The sequence below is a fragment of the Equus asinus genome, chromosome 19 (assembly GCF_041296235.1).
Source record: "Equus asinus isolate D_3611 breed Donkey chromosome 19, EquAss-T2T_v2, whole genome shotgun sequence".
In the NCBI taxonomy this organism is placed as follows: domain Eukaryota; kingdom Metazoa; phylum Chordata; class Mammalia; order Perissodactyla; family Equidae; genus Equus; species Equus asinus.
Window position 1 is genome coordinate 24847605 of NC_091808.1, and position 14424 is coordinate 24862028.

At 41.1% G+C, this 14424-nt stretch overlaps 1 long non-coding RNA gene across 1 annotated transcript in view; it reads left to right on the top strand.

Annotated features, from left to right (window-relative positions):
• Positions 1–4474, top strand: part of LOC123278494 (uncharacterized) — a 41315-nt gene extending 36841 nt beyond the window's left edge. Inside the window, exon 4 of the long non-coding RNA XR_006515905.2 lies at positions 2112–4474. This is a non-coding gene — a long non-coding RNA (uncharacterized lncRNA). The remainder of the gene's footprint in view (positions 1–2111) is intronic.
• The last annotated feature ends 9950 nt before the right edge of the window (positions 4475–14424 follow it).

The window sequence follows — 14424 nt, forward strand, 5'->3', positions numbered from 1 at the left end:
GGACATCACTGGACACTCCTGAAGACTTTATAAACACTATACACTTAGGCTACACTAAGTTTATAAAAAACATTTTTCTTTCTTCAATAATAAATTAACCGTGGCTCACTGTAACTTTTTTACTTTATAAACTTTAATTTTTTTAAAACTTTTTGACCCTTTTGTAATAACACTTGGCTTAAAACACAAACACAGTGTACACAGCTGTACCAAAACATTTTCTTTCTTCATACCCTTATTCTATAAGCTTTTTTCTATTTTTAAATTTTTCTATTTTTTTAAACCTTTTTGTTAAAAACTAAGACACAAACACATGTTAGCCTAGGCCACACAGGGTCAGGATCAACAATTTCACTGTCTTCCACCTCCACATCTTGTCCCACTTCAAGGTCTTCGGGGCAATAACATGCATGGAGCTGTCATCTCCTGTGATAACAATGCCTTCTTCTGGATCACCTCCTGAGGAGGACCTACCTCAGGCTCTTCTTAAGGAGGTGTCGCTCTTTTCAGAAGTATGTCCACGGTGGTTTGCTTGGTTTGTTTCTTTTTTCATCATAGACTTGATTGTAAGCAGATAATGCACCATGAACAGTCCTCTCTACTACTGAAAATCTTTCAGTGTTGGGATCCCTGTGTTTTAAATTTTTTAAGGAGCTCGCTGAGGTCTGCAAAAGCTTCTGCTAAATCCTTCACTGTGAATTTTCTTAGGGGTTCTTCATCTTTTTCTTCTCTTGCAGAATCCTTTTCTCTTGCCTCTTCTTCAGCTATGCATTCCCGTTCCAGTTCCAATAACTCCTCATTAGTCAATTCCTCAGGAACTACCTCTAGGAGCTCCTCAGTGTCATCCTCAGCCACACTCAGGTTAAAGTAGTTTGCCATCTCAACCACAGCCTTACTGATTCTGCCACCTTTGAAGTCATGGATGAACCTCTTGAGTGTCTTCTTCCAGATGCCATTCATATACTCCTTGGTGACATCACCCCAAGCCCAAGCAAGGTTCTCGATGCAGTCATAGATGTTATAATCCTTCCAGAATCGCATGAGTGTCTTCCTCAGTTGCAGCAATAGTCTGGGCCAAGATCCTCCTCAGGTAGTAGGCCTTAAAAGCTGCTTTAACTCCTTGATCCACTGGTTGTATAAAAAAGATGGTGTTTGGAAGGAGAAATGGTGCTTTGATATTGGGATGAAGATCATCAATGAAAGGAGGATGTCTGGGAGCTTTATTAACAATAAGCAAAATCTTGAAAGTTATGTTATTCTCCAAACAGTACTTCTCCATTTCACTGGTATAGCAATTCAGGAGGGCATCTTGGGAGAGGAACTGAGTCATCCATGACTTCTTCTTGCTCCTGCAGTGCACTGGCAGTGAGTGCTTATCGATATGCTTGAAGGCCCTGCGGTTCTCAGTGTGCCAGACCATAAAGGCCTTCAATTTGTACCCTGCAACACTGCCCCCAAGCAAGACTGTTATTGTGTCCTTAAAAGCCTTGAAACCTGGCATTGATGTTATTGTGTCCTTAAAAGCCTTGAACCTGGCATTGACGTGGTCTCCTTAGGGATGAAAGTCTTTTCAGGCATCCATTTCCAGAACAGGGAGGTTTCATCCACATTGAATATTTGCTCTGGCAAGTAATTTTCCTCCACAATCAGCTCATCTGAGTTTCCAAAAATTCTTCAGCTGCCTTCACATCAGCACTCGCAGACTCACCACTCACTTTCACATTATGTGATGAATAAGGATTCTTGAATCATTTAAACCACTCAGAGCCAGTGGGAAATTCAACATAGTGGTTGGGTCCAGCCTTTTCTCTCAACATTGAACAAATTTTCGCTTGGGCTGTGATCCTCATGGTGTTGAGAGGGTTATGCCGCTGTATTTGGTCTTCAATATAGGTCATTACAAGTTTCTCCATGTCCAATATAAACCCTTCTCGAATTTTTGTTAGTCTCGTTGCCTTCAATGAAGCAGATCCTTTAACAGCTTCCATCACTTTTTTCTTGCTATTCAAGATTGTAGCTATGGTGGAATGGGACATGCTTGACTGGTAAGCAATAACCATCACTGCTTTCCCACCTTCGCAGTCCTCAATCACTTTTAATTGTGTTTACAGGTCAATCACTTGACGTGGCTTCTTACTGGAAACATCAGCAGTGGATTTCGTACACTTAGGGGCTGTGGTGAACAAAACAACACAAGATTAAATCAAGGGCAAGAGAAAATGATGCAATCAAGAGATGCAGAGGGGCCGGCTCCGTGGCCTAGTGGTTAAGTTCGCGCCCTCTGCTGCGGCGGCCCAGGGTTCGGATCCTGGGCGCAGACATGGCACCGCTCGTCAGGCCACGTTGAGGCACCATCCCACATCCCACAACTAGAAGCACGTGCAACTAGGATATACAACTGTGTACGGGGGAGGTGATTTGGGGAGATAAAGCAGAAAAAAAAAAAAAAAGATTGGCAACAGTTGTTAGCCCAGGTGCCAAGCTTTGAAAAAAAATTAAAAAAAAAAAAAAAGGAAGATTGGCAACAGTTGTTAGTCCAGGTGCCAATCTTTAAAAAAAAAGAGATGCAGGAAAACATAAGATGTATGAGGCTGCTGCCAGAGTAACACGGCATACTGTTTTATAGCAAGCTGTTTTTTTAATAAGTAGAAAGAGTACCATCTAAAATAATGATAAAAGTATAGTATAGTAAGTATATAAACCAATAACATAGTTGTTCATTATCATTATCAAGTATTACGTACTGCACACAATTGTATTGCTATACTTTTATATGACTGGCAGCCCATAGGTTTGTTTACACTAGCTCCACCACAAGCATGTGAGTACTGTATTGTGCTATGACATTACAATGGCTACCACATCAGTAGGCAATAGGAATTTTTCAGCTCCACTATAACCTTATGGGACCACTACTGCATATGCAGTCCGTCATCGACAGAAATGGTGTTACGTGCTGCATGACTGTATAATCAACTGACCTTTGAAAAAAAAGAGCAAAGGCAATACAATGAAGAAAAGATAATCTTTTCAATAAGTCGTGCCAGAAGAACTGGAAATCCACATGCAAAAAAATGAATGTGGACACCCACTTACACCCTTCACAAAAATTAACCAAAATGAATTAGGTCTAAATGTAAAATGCAAAACTAAAAACACTCCTAGAAGATAATATGGTAAAAAACCTAGGTGATCTGGACAATTGGGTTTGGTGATGACTTTTTAGATACAACACCAAAGGCAGGATCCCATGAAAGAAACAAATTAAAATTAAAATCATTACAATTAAAAACTTCTGCTCTGCAAAAGACACTGTCAACAGGACAAAAAGACAAGCCACACACTGGGAGAAAATATTTCCAAAAGACATACCTGATAAAATACAGTTATACAAAATATCCAAAGAACTCGTAAGACTCAACAATAAGAAAACAAGCAGCTCATTAAAAGTGGGCAAAAGATCTGAACATACACCTCACCAAAGAAGATATACAGATGGCAAATAAGCAAATGAAAAGATGCTTAATATCATATATCAGTAAGGAACTGCACATTGAAACAACAAAGAGATACTACTACAGACCTGTTAGAATGGTGAAAATCCAAAATGCTGACACCACCAAATGATGGCATGGATGGAGAGCAACAGGAAGACTCATTCATTGCTGATGGGAATGCAAAGCGGTACGTTTAATTTGGAAGACAGTTTGGCAGTTTCTTAGAAAACTAAACATACTTTCATCATATGACCCAGCAATGGTGTTCCTTGGTATTTACCCAAAGGAGTTGAAAACTTATATCCACAGAAAAACCTGCACATGAATGTTTAAAGCAGCTTTATTCATAATTGCAAAACTTGGAAGCAACTAAGACCTGCAGTGGGTGAATGGATAAACAGTGGTACTTCCAGATAATGGAACATTGTTCGGCACTAAAAAGAAATGAGCTAGCAAGCCAAGAAAAGACATGAAAGAACGTTAAATGCATATTACTAAAGTGAAAGAAGCTCATCTCAAAAGGCTACTCATTACACGGTTCCAACTATATGACATTCTGGAAAAGGCAAATCTATGGAGACAGTTATGGATCAGTGGTTGCCAGGAGTTGAGCAGAGGAGGAATGAGGAGAAGGAGCAGAGAGGAATTTTATTATTCTCCCAGGAATCAGAAATAGGAATTTCACTATTCACAGAATAGTGAAACTATTCTGTATGATACAATAATGGTGGATAAATTTCAGCATACATTTGTGAAAACTCATAGAATGTACAACGCAAAAGTGAACCCTAATATCACAAAAAGGACGTTGGATGATAATGAGGGATCAATGTAATTTCACCCAAGGCAACAAAGGTACCATCTTGGTTTGGGATGTTGATAGTTGGGGAGGCTGTGTGTATGTGTGTGTGTGTGTGTGTAATCAGGGGGTATACGGGAACTCCCTACTATCCTCTCAATTTTGCTTTGAATTTGAAATTGCTCTAAAAAATAAAGTATTTTTTAAAAAATGTGCTAGGCATTTGATGAGCTTGAAAGTAGACATTATATGTTCCTAATAGGAAAAAAAAACCCTTGTTTGAGTGAATGGAATACTTTTTTAAAGGATAAATGCTATTTTGAAGCACAGATAAATTTAATGAAAGAATCTGTAAGACGATTTATGGTGAAAGCTTTAGGGATTAAGATCTACAAACGCATGTAAAAGCTCATGGGGTGGAGGCTCTGGCGAAGAAGAACACGCGAGGCCGCCCAAAGGCAAGAGTAAGGAGCCTCGCCCTGGCTGCGCCGCTGATGGCCATGTGGCCAGTCCGTTCATCTCGCTGGGAAGGAGCGTAGGCCTGGTCTGCCTACTGAGGCCTTGCTGCGGGTGTGCCCGAGTCCCTCGGCTCAGGCGCCTTCGCTGGTGTCTGCGTGGTCGCTGGGGCACGAGGGGAGGATAAGGAGACTCTGCTCCGGTTCGGGCCGGGGAGAGGCTCTGCGGATGGCCGGGGCCAATCCCCGAGCGTGCCCGGCCAGCACATCGGCCCTAGGACGGGGAAGGGCGCCGGAGACCTGCCGCGGCAGTAAGATGGGGGGAGGCCACACAAGCGCCCGCGTGGTGGGGGAACGCAGGTGGAGACTGGGGAAGAGGCACAAATGGTCACCGCGGGCACGGAGGCACGAGGACGTGGGTGGGAGCTGGGTCCCCTCTGCTGTCCCAGGGCTGCCGCCCGCCCGCCGGGCCTGGACGTCCACTGGCGGGGCCATCCCTGATCCCCGGCCGCGGCGTGGCGACAGGGAGGTGCACGCCCAGGCGGCAGCCCCGCGGGCCAGCAGCAGCTGCGCGAGGTGGCGGCGCGCGCTCGAGCCTGGGACTGCGGGCCGGGCGCGGCCTCCGCGGGCCTGTCCTCGGGTCCAGTGGGAGGAGAGCTCGGGGGAGAGCAGAACCGCCCCAGAAAGAGAGGGCGGCGGGTGGCGTCGCTGCCTGGTGCGGGGCTGGACACGAGGGGGACGGAGGCGGCGGGTGGGGGCCCTGAAGTCGCTCTAAGCCAAAGCTGACTTTGGCTCTGGCCATGACCTCTGAACCCCGGGGGCGAGGCCAAACCCAGCAGCAACGTCCGGCTCAAGTGTGAGCAACGTCTTGGTCATCGGCCCTGCGCATGCATTCAGATCCCTCCAGTTTGGAGCGCGGTTCCTCTGGTCTTCCCGGCGCTTCCAGTCCACTGCCCACTCTTTGTTACCAGTATCTAGATCACTAGTGGGCCCCGTGTTGCATCTGGGATGCCTCCCTTTCCTCCTGGCTCTTGCTTTCTGTATGCCTTCCCGCCTCTACTTGAGAAATTCTTCATTGCTGTCTTGGTTCTCCTTCTGTGCTGCCACCTCCTTTACCGGCAGCATATGGGGAATGTCTCCACTAGGGAAGAGATGCCATTCCCAGGGGGAGAACCTCGCTGGGGACGGATCTGCCGCCAGGATTCCCAAGCAGTGATTGGCACTCAGGTCACTTGGCACTAGAGGGTTCAACTCTGTTTTTTCTTTTAAGTAAACTACTTACTGTCGCCTCATTGTGGATTCTCATGCACTGGTAAGAAATAATTCGGAGATTCCTGTGTACCCGTTAACTACTTTCCCCCGTGGATAAAATCTTGGAAGACTATAAGACAGTGTCACAACCAGGAAGTGGACATTGATGTACTGAGTATGCAGACCATTTTCTCACTGCAAGAATCCCTCCCCTTGCCCTCTCCTCACTGTGTCACCTCCTTCCTGTCCCATTCCACAAGTGCCCGGCAACTGCTGAGCTGTTCCTCATTTCCAGAATTCTGCCGTTTGCAGAATCCATTATAAATGGAATTGTACAGTATATAACTTGGGGGGTTGACTTTTTTTCCCTCAACATCATTCTTTGGAGATTCATGCAACAGGTTCATTTTATAAACCCTAACCACCTGTTTTCTTCATTAGGAAGTGAGTTTCCCAGTGGTACCAACTTATCAGTACTCTGTTCCCTTTTTATTTGCTGAGTACTATTCTGTGGTGTGGATGTACCACAGTTGGTTTAACCATTTGACCTTTAAAAAGACTTTGGAGTTGTTTCTAGTTCTTGACTGTTATAAATCATGCTGCTGTGAACATTCCTGTGCAGGTTTTTGTGAGAACCTAGATTTTCATTTCTCTGGGATAAGCCCATAACTATGATTGCTGGACTGTACCATGATTGCAAATTTAGTCCTTTAAGAAATGCCCATACTGCTTTCCAGAGTGGCTCTACCGTTTTACATTCCCACCATGAAAGTATGAGTGGCAGTTCCCTGTCTAGGATAGAGATGAACATCCTGGCTGTGACCTTTCTGGTTGTGTGCACCCTGGTCTCCTTTGTCCTTGGATTTGGATGTAAGCTTGAGGCTATATAATGCAGGCTTCCTTCATCTTAGGCATGGATGCAAGCTTCCAGCCAGTGTAACCTTAGCCTCCTTACCCTTGGTGAGGAATGTGAGCTTCCTGCTGAGTAAATCCTTCTCCTGGCTGTCCTTGGTTGGAGATGCAAGCTTCTCAGACCTATTTTTAACCAATTTTGTAAGAGGTTAATAAACAATCTCCTTTTAAAATGCCCCTGTGATATCATATTTATCAGCCATGAAGATCTTCGTGTGAAACAGCTTATTTTGGAGCCATTGGAATTATTTTTAGTTATGCCATATAAACCTAAATTCATGAAATCATAAAATAGCATGTATAAGTATTATCAAGAATTCTGCTTACCTATACATTAAAAGAAAATTAATATTCCTTCACCCTTACATACTTTCTCTATACTTGTTATATGTATATATAAACTAGATATAAATCAACTGGTTTGGTAATTTCTCCTCATATTTATCAAATTTATTAGTGGGGTCTTCAAAGTCTTTTACCTTCACTACAAACCAAGGTATAGTTTATATTAGTTTAGCAATTTACTTTTGTACCCCTAAAATCAATTGTTTGTTCTTACTGCCAAGAAAACAAATAGAAAGTATTCAACAGTGCATATAAGAATTACCTGCAATTTTATGTTATTTTATGAAAACAAAGTGGTTTATTTGTATATTGCATTTTGAAGGCAGTGACTGAATAATGAAACTAAAGTCAGTTTAGAATTAATTTACATAATCACCTCTGTTAATAATTCTGTTACTTAATGGAGGTGCTGCCCTTTCTCTGGGAGAGATTTGTCCTCTTACAGCATAAAATGAAAAAAAAGTTTTAACCAAGTTATGATTATATCTTAAAGAGGCACCTAAACTACATCTTAAAATCACATATGATGGCTAAAGACATATTATATTTATTAGAATATCATTGTAGTTTTTATATGCCCAAATACTAATTACAGGAAATTAAAATTTTGGTCTAATAAAATTAGAGGAAAGAGATCAGTTTTGATTTTTTCTTAAGGAGCTACATTTTTTTTGCAAAGATAAGGAGCACAAATGAAATGAGTATTGTCATTTAGCCAGTTAAGTTTTTAAGAAGAGTTTTCATCTACTTGTTTATTCATATTGATTTTTGGAAAAAAATCAGTTAATTGACAGGTTTGCATTTCCTTTTGTGTTGTATAAATACAACCTTGAAAGACATTGCTTTGTGTTGTATTCCCCATTATAAGTACAGAAACATTGCTGTTTAGGACCAGCAAATGTTAAAGCAGGGGGAAAAAGATGCGGATATTTACTTTCTTTAATTCACTTTCTAATATGACCATTTTTTCAACTGTTCTGTTTCCAATGCCTGAAATTCTTCATCAGTAATATAAAAATCTGCAACATGTTCAGTTTAGTGTCATACCGCCATATGAGCTTACTTTGTAATACTTTCCTTTTTTAGTATTTTTTTAAATTACAATTATAATAGATGACCTTAAAACTTTTAAACAGAGAGGTATAAGTAAATATTCAGTCTTTACTCCTACACATTCTCAAAAAGTGGATGTGTATTGATTCAGGCCTCTTTTTATACCTTTACGGGCAATGTGTTTAAACAGTATGTTTAAACAATATATTTAAACAATACGTTTAAAAACTTATACATTTTGTTATGTAAAACTTGTCATTTTCCATATTATTCTGTAACTTACTTTTTCACGTAACATTATATAACAAACATCTACCTTGGATCAAGTTCCCTAGAAGACAGAGCTTAAAGAAAAAGCTGGTGTGCGAATTTATTGGCTGGTACAGTCCCAGAGAAGTAGGAGTAAGTCAGGGATGAAAGGAGAACAAATATAATGGGATGCATTTCGGGGCTGGCCACTGTGGGTGTCAGTTGCAACTGATAGTGTGATCTCATGGGATCATCTTTCCAAGGATTGTATGAGCTACTTCATCTCAGAACAGTTTTTTTCCAGGATGAAAAGAGAAAAATGTATCTACCAGCTCATTTCTCCCATGTCACAAGTTCATTCACTGCATAGGGCATCCGTTCCCCCTACAATTCCGGATTGCCTGTGTGTGACCCTCAAATGGATCTCCTTGCCACTCGTAATTTAGCAGCGTCAGAAAAGCCCTGAGGCCAAAGGTGGGAGTTATGTAAGGCCTGAGAAGTCAGTTGCTGCCATAACAGCTAGGTAAAACAAGCAGCTGACACCGGTTCAACCAAAAGAGTCTGAGAAGGTGGTACATATTGATGTCTGAAACATGCCTGCCCGTGTTTCCTATGTCTTACAGATATAGCTCATTCTTTTAAATGACTGAATATTATTCCACTGAATGGATGTACTACAATTTATTTAAATAATAGCCTAACAATAATAGTTTTAATGATGATGAAGGAAAAAGGAAATGAGTCAGGAAAGGATGAAAAAGGGCAAAACATTGAATTCAAGTCTTGGATGAATTTGCCCCATCCAAAACTCCAACCTCCATTTCCTGCCCCCGTCTAATTCTCTGAAGATCATTTTCTACTGATATGTATTAGCTATTTCCTGAAAAGCTTTTGACATGGGAGCTGGGATTGTACTTCCATACTCAAATTGTGCTGAGATCTGACCTGGTTACTGGCCTAGAAGCAGTGAGAGACAGTGAGAGCAGGCCGTCAGGTCTTGCAAATTCCCTGTTTCAGTGTAGTCCTTACGTAGTCCCCAGGCAAGCAGAGGCTGTTCTGCTCTGATGAGGAGGATGAGGCCAGCCAGGAGACCTCGGGAGAATTCAAGACCTTCAGGAATTCAAGATTCCTAGGCTCTTCCACCCAAATGTCCTCATCCCAGATCTAAGGGTCTCAATCTCTTCTGTCAGGACACTGACATTGACATGGGAGCACTTCTGAGGCTGTACATTTAGTTTCATTTCCTGCTCTAATGTTGTTCTAATCCTAGAATCCATCAGACTTGATCTTCATCAGTCTGTCCTGAGGCTTCAAGAGATAAGAATCTCCATTAAAGTTGTCACAGCAGTCCTCTGGGTTCAGAGAACGCCTCAAGTTAGTAATTAACTGCCTTGAGCCTATCATTTTCTTTTTACAAGTTACCTAGCCCTGTCAAAAGCTTACTGCACTATCTTTTTATTTCTCACTTTCTCCGTGCTGATTAGGTCCTGCAGATACGTGGCTCCCTCCCTCTACCTCAAGCTGGTAACCACTGACAAAAGCTTAATTGTGGGGTCTGTGTGCCACGGGTTATTGCTACCCTGCTTAGCACCAGCAATTGTGTCCCTTCTGCTTTCAGATAGGCTTCCAACTCCAAAACCCTATTCTAAAGGTCTATGTTCTGGAATCATATCTGGAGTTAGAACGATATCTGGTAATAATTGTCTGGGAGCTTGTATTAATTTCCTAGGGCTGCCGTAACAAATTACCACCAACTGGGTGGCTTTAAAACAGAAGAAATTTATTGTCTCCCAGTTCTAGAAGTCCAAAATCAAGGTGTTAGCAAGTCCATACTCCTGAAACCTCCGGGAGAGGATCTTTCCTTGTCTTTTCCGGCTTCTGGTAGCCCAGTGAGTTCCTTGGCTTATGGCAGCATAACTCTAATTTCTGCCTCGTCTTCAAGTGGTATTCTTCCTGTGTGTCTCTGTTTCTTTCTCCTCTTCTTATAAGGATACCGGTCATATTGGATTTAGGGTTAACCCCACTCTAGTATGACCTCTCTTAACTAAATTGCGTCTGCAATGACCCCATTTCCAATAAGGTCACATTCTGTGATACTGGGAATTAGGACTTCAATATATCTTTTTGGAGGATGCAATTCAACCAAGAACATTCCTCAGAAGAAGAACCAAGTGCAGACACTTGATTTGGGAAGTACAGTCCCAGGGCTATGGGAGAAACAGAGAGTGGGGCAGAGGAGAAAAGAAACAATTGATGATGAAATATTATCTTTCTAGCCATACTTTACAACAAGCCATAGCAAAACAGTAGTTTGCAACACAGGTGTGCTTACTTGCTTGTGTATGATGTTTTCAGACAGGGAGTAAAGAGAAACTCAGACTGAAACAACTGCGTCCCAAGGATTCAGGAAAAAAGAATTTTTTTCCCCTTCCCTGATGTTCTTCTGTATTGTTTCTCCCATTGGTTAGAATTTGTCCCATAGGGCTTTAACTCCTGTGTGACTGGGTTGTGTTATCTAGACTCTTTAGCAGCTGCTTGGGATCCTGCTGTGTGGTATTTCATCCATGTCTGGAAGCAGTGAGAGAAGCCAGAGACTTCAGGCATGGGACTAGACAGACAGGCATGTGAAGAGTTCTTAGGTTTTATCTTGAGATCTCATCACCAGTTGATCTCTATTCATGAGGGAGGGGTGTAAAAGTAGCTTGTCTTCCCTCTTCCAGTGTGAGTCTATGATTAATTGCTCTGATATTTTTGCACAGTCTAGGCTTGCTCTTTGTAATTGTTAACTCTGAGCATAGAGAACCTTTGAGGATCCCTTGGAAAGTCAGTGCCTTTCTCCCCTCTGCTTAGGGTTTTTGGGACCATAGTTTCCTTGCTATGATTTCTCCAGTGATCAGATCCTATCTGCTTTTACTCTTAGTATTTTCTTAAACTGTCATCAGAATCTCTTTTTTGTATTCCAGTACTGCTAATTAAAAAATTTTTTTTCTGTAATTTCATTGTGACCAAGAGTAAGAGAAATGTAGAGACTTATGCTTGTTCTGCCATTTTGATCTGAACTCCATCCATTTAATTTTTTGATTGTGGAAATAAGTATATGATCTTGTGCAATTAATTTCACCTTGGAAGTCTGTTTCTATAAGATGGTGCTGGTGAGGTAATTTTCACTCCATTACATTGTGAGACTATGAATCTGTGATTAGAAAGTTAAAACAACAACTTGTTAGTGCATTATGGTAACAGAAAATTATTTCTTATCCTAGTAACTTTTTCAACCCTTTGACCCTCCAAATACCTCCCTGTACTTCAGCTATATAAAGACACTAGTTAAAATAAAAAAAAGAAAGAAAGGAAAAGAAAAAAATTAAAGGCCACAGGATATTTTGTGTACATGTGTCTAATTTGGGCCTATAATTCCATTGTTTTGTTTTCCTCTTAGCTTTGAAGCTTGGGGTATAACACTGCTTTATTTTCTTACCTTCTTTTGTCCCATAGTAGATTTGATTGGATGTTGGCATCAGAGTATCATGCAACAAAAATTCCCAATTAAATATCAAGAATTTTCATTTATTCGCTAAACAGAAAGGGACATAGATGAAAGGAAGATAAAACTTTCTTGAGATGAGCAGGAGGCATAGATAAATAAGTGTTTGTGCCCCCTCCTCAAAGAAATAACAATCTGAGATTTGGAAGACAGGCCTGAGCCCAAACGTTACAAAGCTTTAGTTGGTGCGGAAGGAGAAGTGTACTATAGATGAGATGTATGAAGATACCCACATCATGGTTCTAAATGAAATTATCAGTATTGGGCACATCTTGCTTTTAAAGTACGCTATGATGGATTTACCAGTGAGTTCTTCTAGGTTTAAAAGTTAAAGTGATTCTCAGCTTAGGAGTTAAAGAGTAAACCAGATGGAGGGTAATGAAGATAAGGAAAAAAAATGATAAGAGCCTTAAGAAGAGACCAGGATTGAAGATTTAGAGAAGTTTAGTATGATAAAGAGATGAGCTCATTGACCAGAGAGGCCTTTCCTGACGTTCCTATCCATATCTGCTTCTCTTCCCCCATCACCTGAGCTGCTCAGCCTGCTACTGCCTCACATTTTATTGATTATTTGTTTGTTATCTACCTGTCCCATGGAATCTAAGCTCCATAAGGAAATGACTTGTTTCTCTTTGGTCTATCCTCAGTTCCAAAGACCATGTTGGGTATGTGGCTTTTTCTCAATAAATACTTATTGAATGAAAGAAAGAATGAACTGTGGAAGCTCAGGATTAGAAATGATCTTTAAAAACTACTTTCAACACCTATCTAATGCTAGAATAGCCTAAATAACATGTCTGCTAAAGAGTCATCTAGACTATGTTACTATGTTATTCATGTTTAGTTATGGGATGCTCTCTGCCTTCCATGGCCATCCATTTTGTCCTCAGAAAATTGTACCATTGAAAACATCTTTCTCTGATTTTTTTAAATGATCCTGTTATATTCCTTGAACTTGACAATGATAATTATTCTTTCATATGGCAGTCTTTCATATATTTGGAAACAGTTTGGATACCATTACTCTCCTGAGTGGTCTCTTATTATAGGCTCCCAATCTCTTCAGTTATTACTACTAAGGAATAACTTCTATTCTGTTTTAGTGCATGGCTCTTTTTTCAAATAGGCATTATAACACAATAAGAGAGGGAATTCAGAAGTACCTAACTGTGGCCTAGGAAGAATTGCTTTATAGGGTAATAAAGTGGATCCCTGTGGGAAAATGCTCCCTTTCCCTTCCAAAAGGCAGTGAGCTTTTGGATCTAAGTGTCCTCTATCCTGGTGGATTCTTAACTGCAAATTCAGGGGGAAGAACTAAGGGGGCAAGACTTACCTCATCCACTCACTTATATCTTTCATCTCATCTGTGTCCTTCCCTGCTCTTCTTTTGTTTGCTGATTGAGCAGTAATCTCAACACTGTCACATTCAACTTGTTTTTTGCATCAGTTATTAAAGCCAGGTCAGCTTTTGTGGTTGGTCCTAGTCCACATGTCTCTTCTTTTATCCTAGTTACTCTTCTCAGAGTACATCACAAGTCATATATGACATTCAAAATAAATCCAGTTTTCCAGGTGTGGTTTGATCAACACAATCCCAGGTTTGGATTATCATCTCCTTTGTTCAATTAATGCTGCCTAAAACCTAATCTGCTTTTCTGGAGGATCCACCACACCCATGACTCACATTGACTTTACCTTCCTCCAAAGTGCCTAAGTCATTTTAATACACAGTAAGTATTGTCTTCCCTGTCCCAAATCTCTGCCACTGACTTTGAACTTGAGAGCAAATCCCAAGATTTACTGCTATTAGATTTATTTGATTGCTCCAGCTGGCCAAGATCTTTTTATCCCATTGCCACAGCACATCAGGTCTTTGTGGATTCTAATTCTTTCATCTTGGTTAGGCACTGCCCTACTCAGCAATCTGTAAACCATGCTTTGATAAGCATCTCTTCTGTGTTTGCAAGTCAGTAGTAAAAGTGCTGAACTGGACAGGGCAGAGTAAAGGGGCTGTGGTGCACATACAGCTCCCTTCAAGTTTACATTTATTAGTTTTCAGTACACTTTGGATATAATTGTTTAACCTGTTATTGAGCCACGTAATTGTCTTTGCTTCTAAGCTGTATTTCTCTATATTGTCCTAAAGGAGCTCCTGAGAAGTTGTGTCAAATATCTTCTTCAAGTCCTTAGAGACTAAGGTTACCAGGTTTCACAGATTTAACAGCATAGTAATTTCACTAAAGTGTGCAGGATATTCTCCCTGCCTCTTCCAGTCCACCCTCCACCCAGCCCTGAGCCCCTGGAAGCTGTACTCCATGC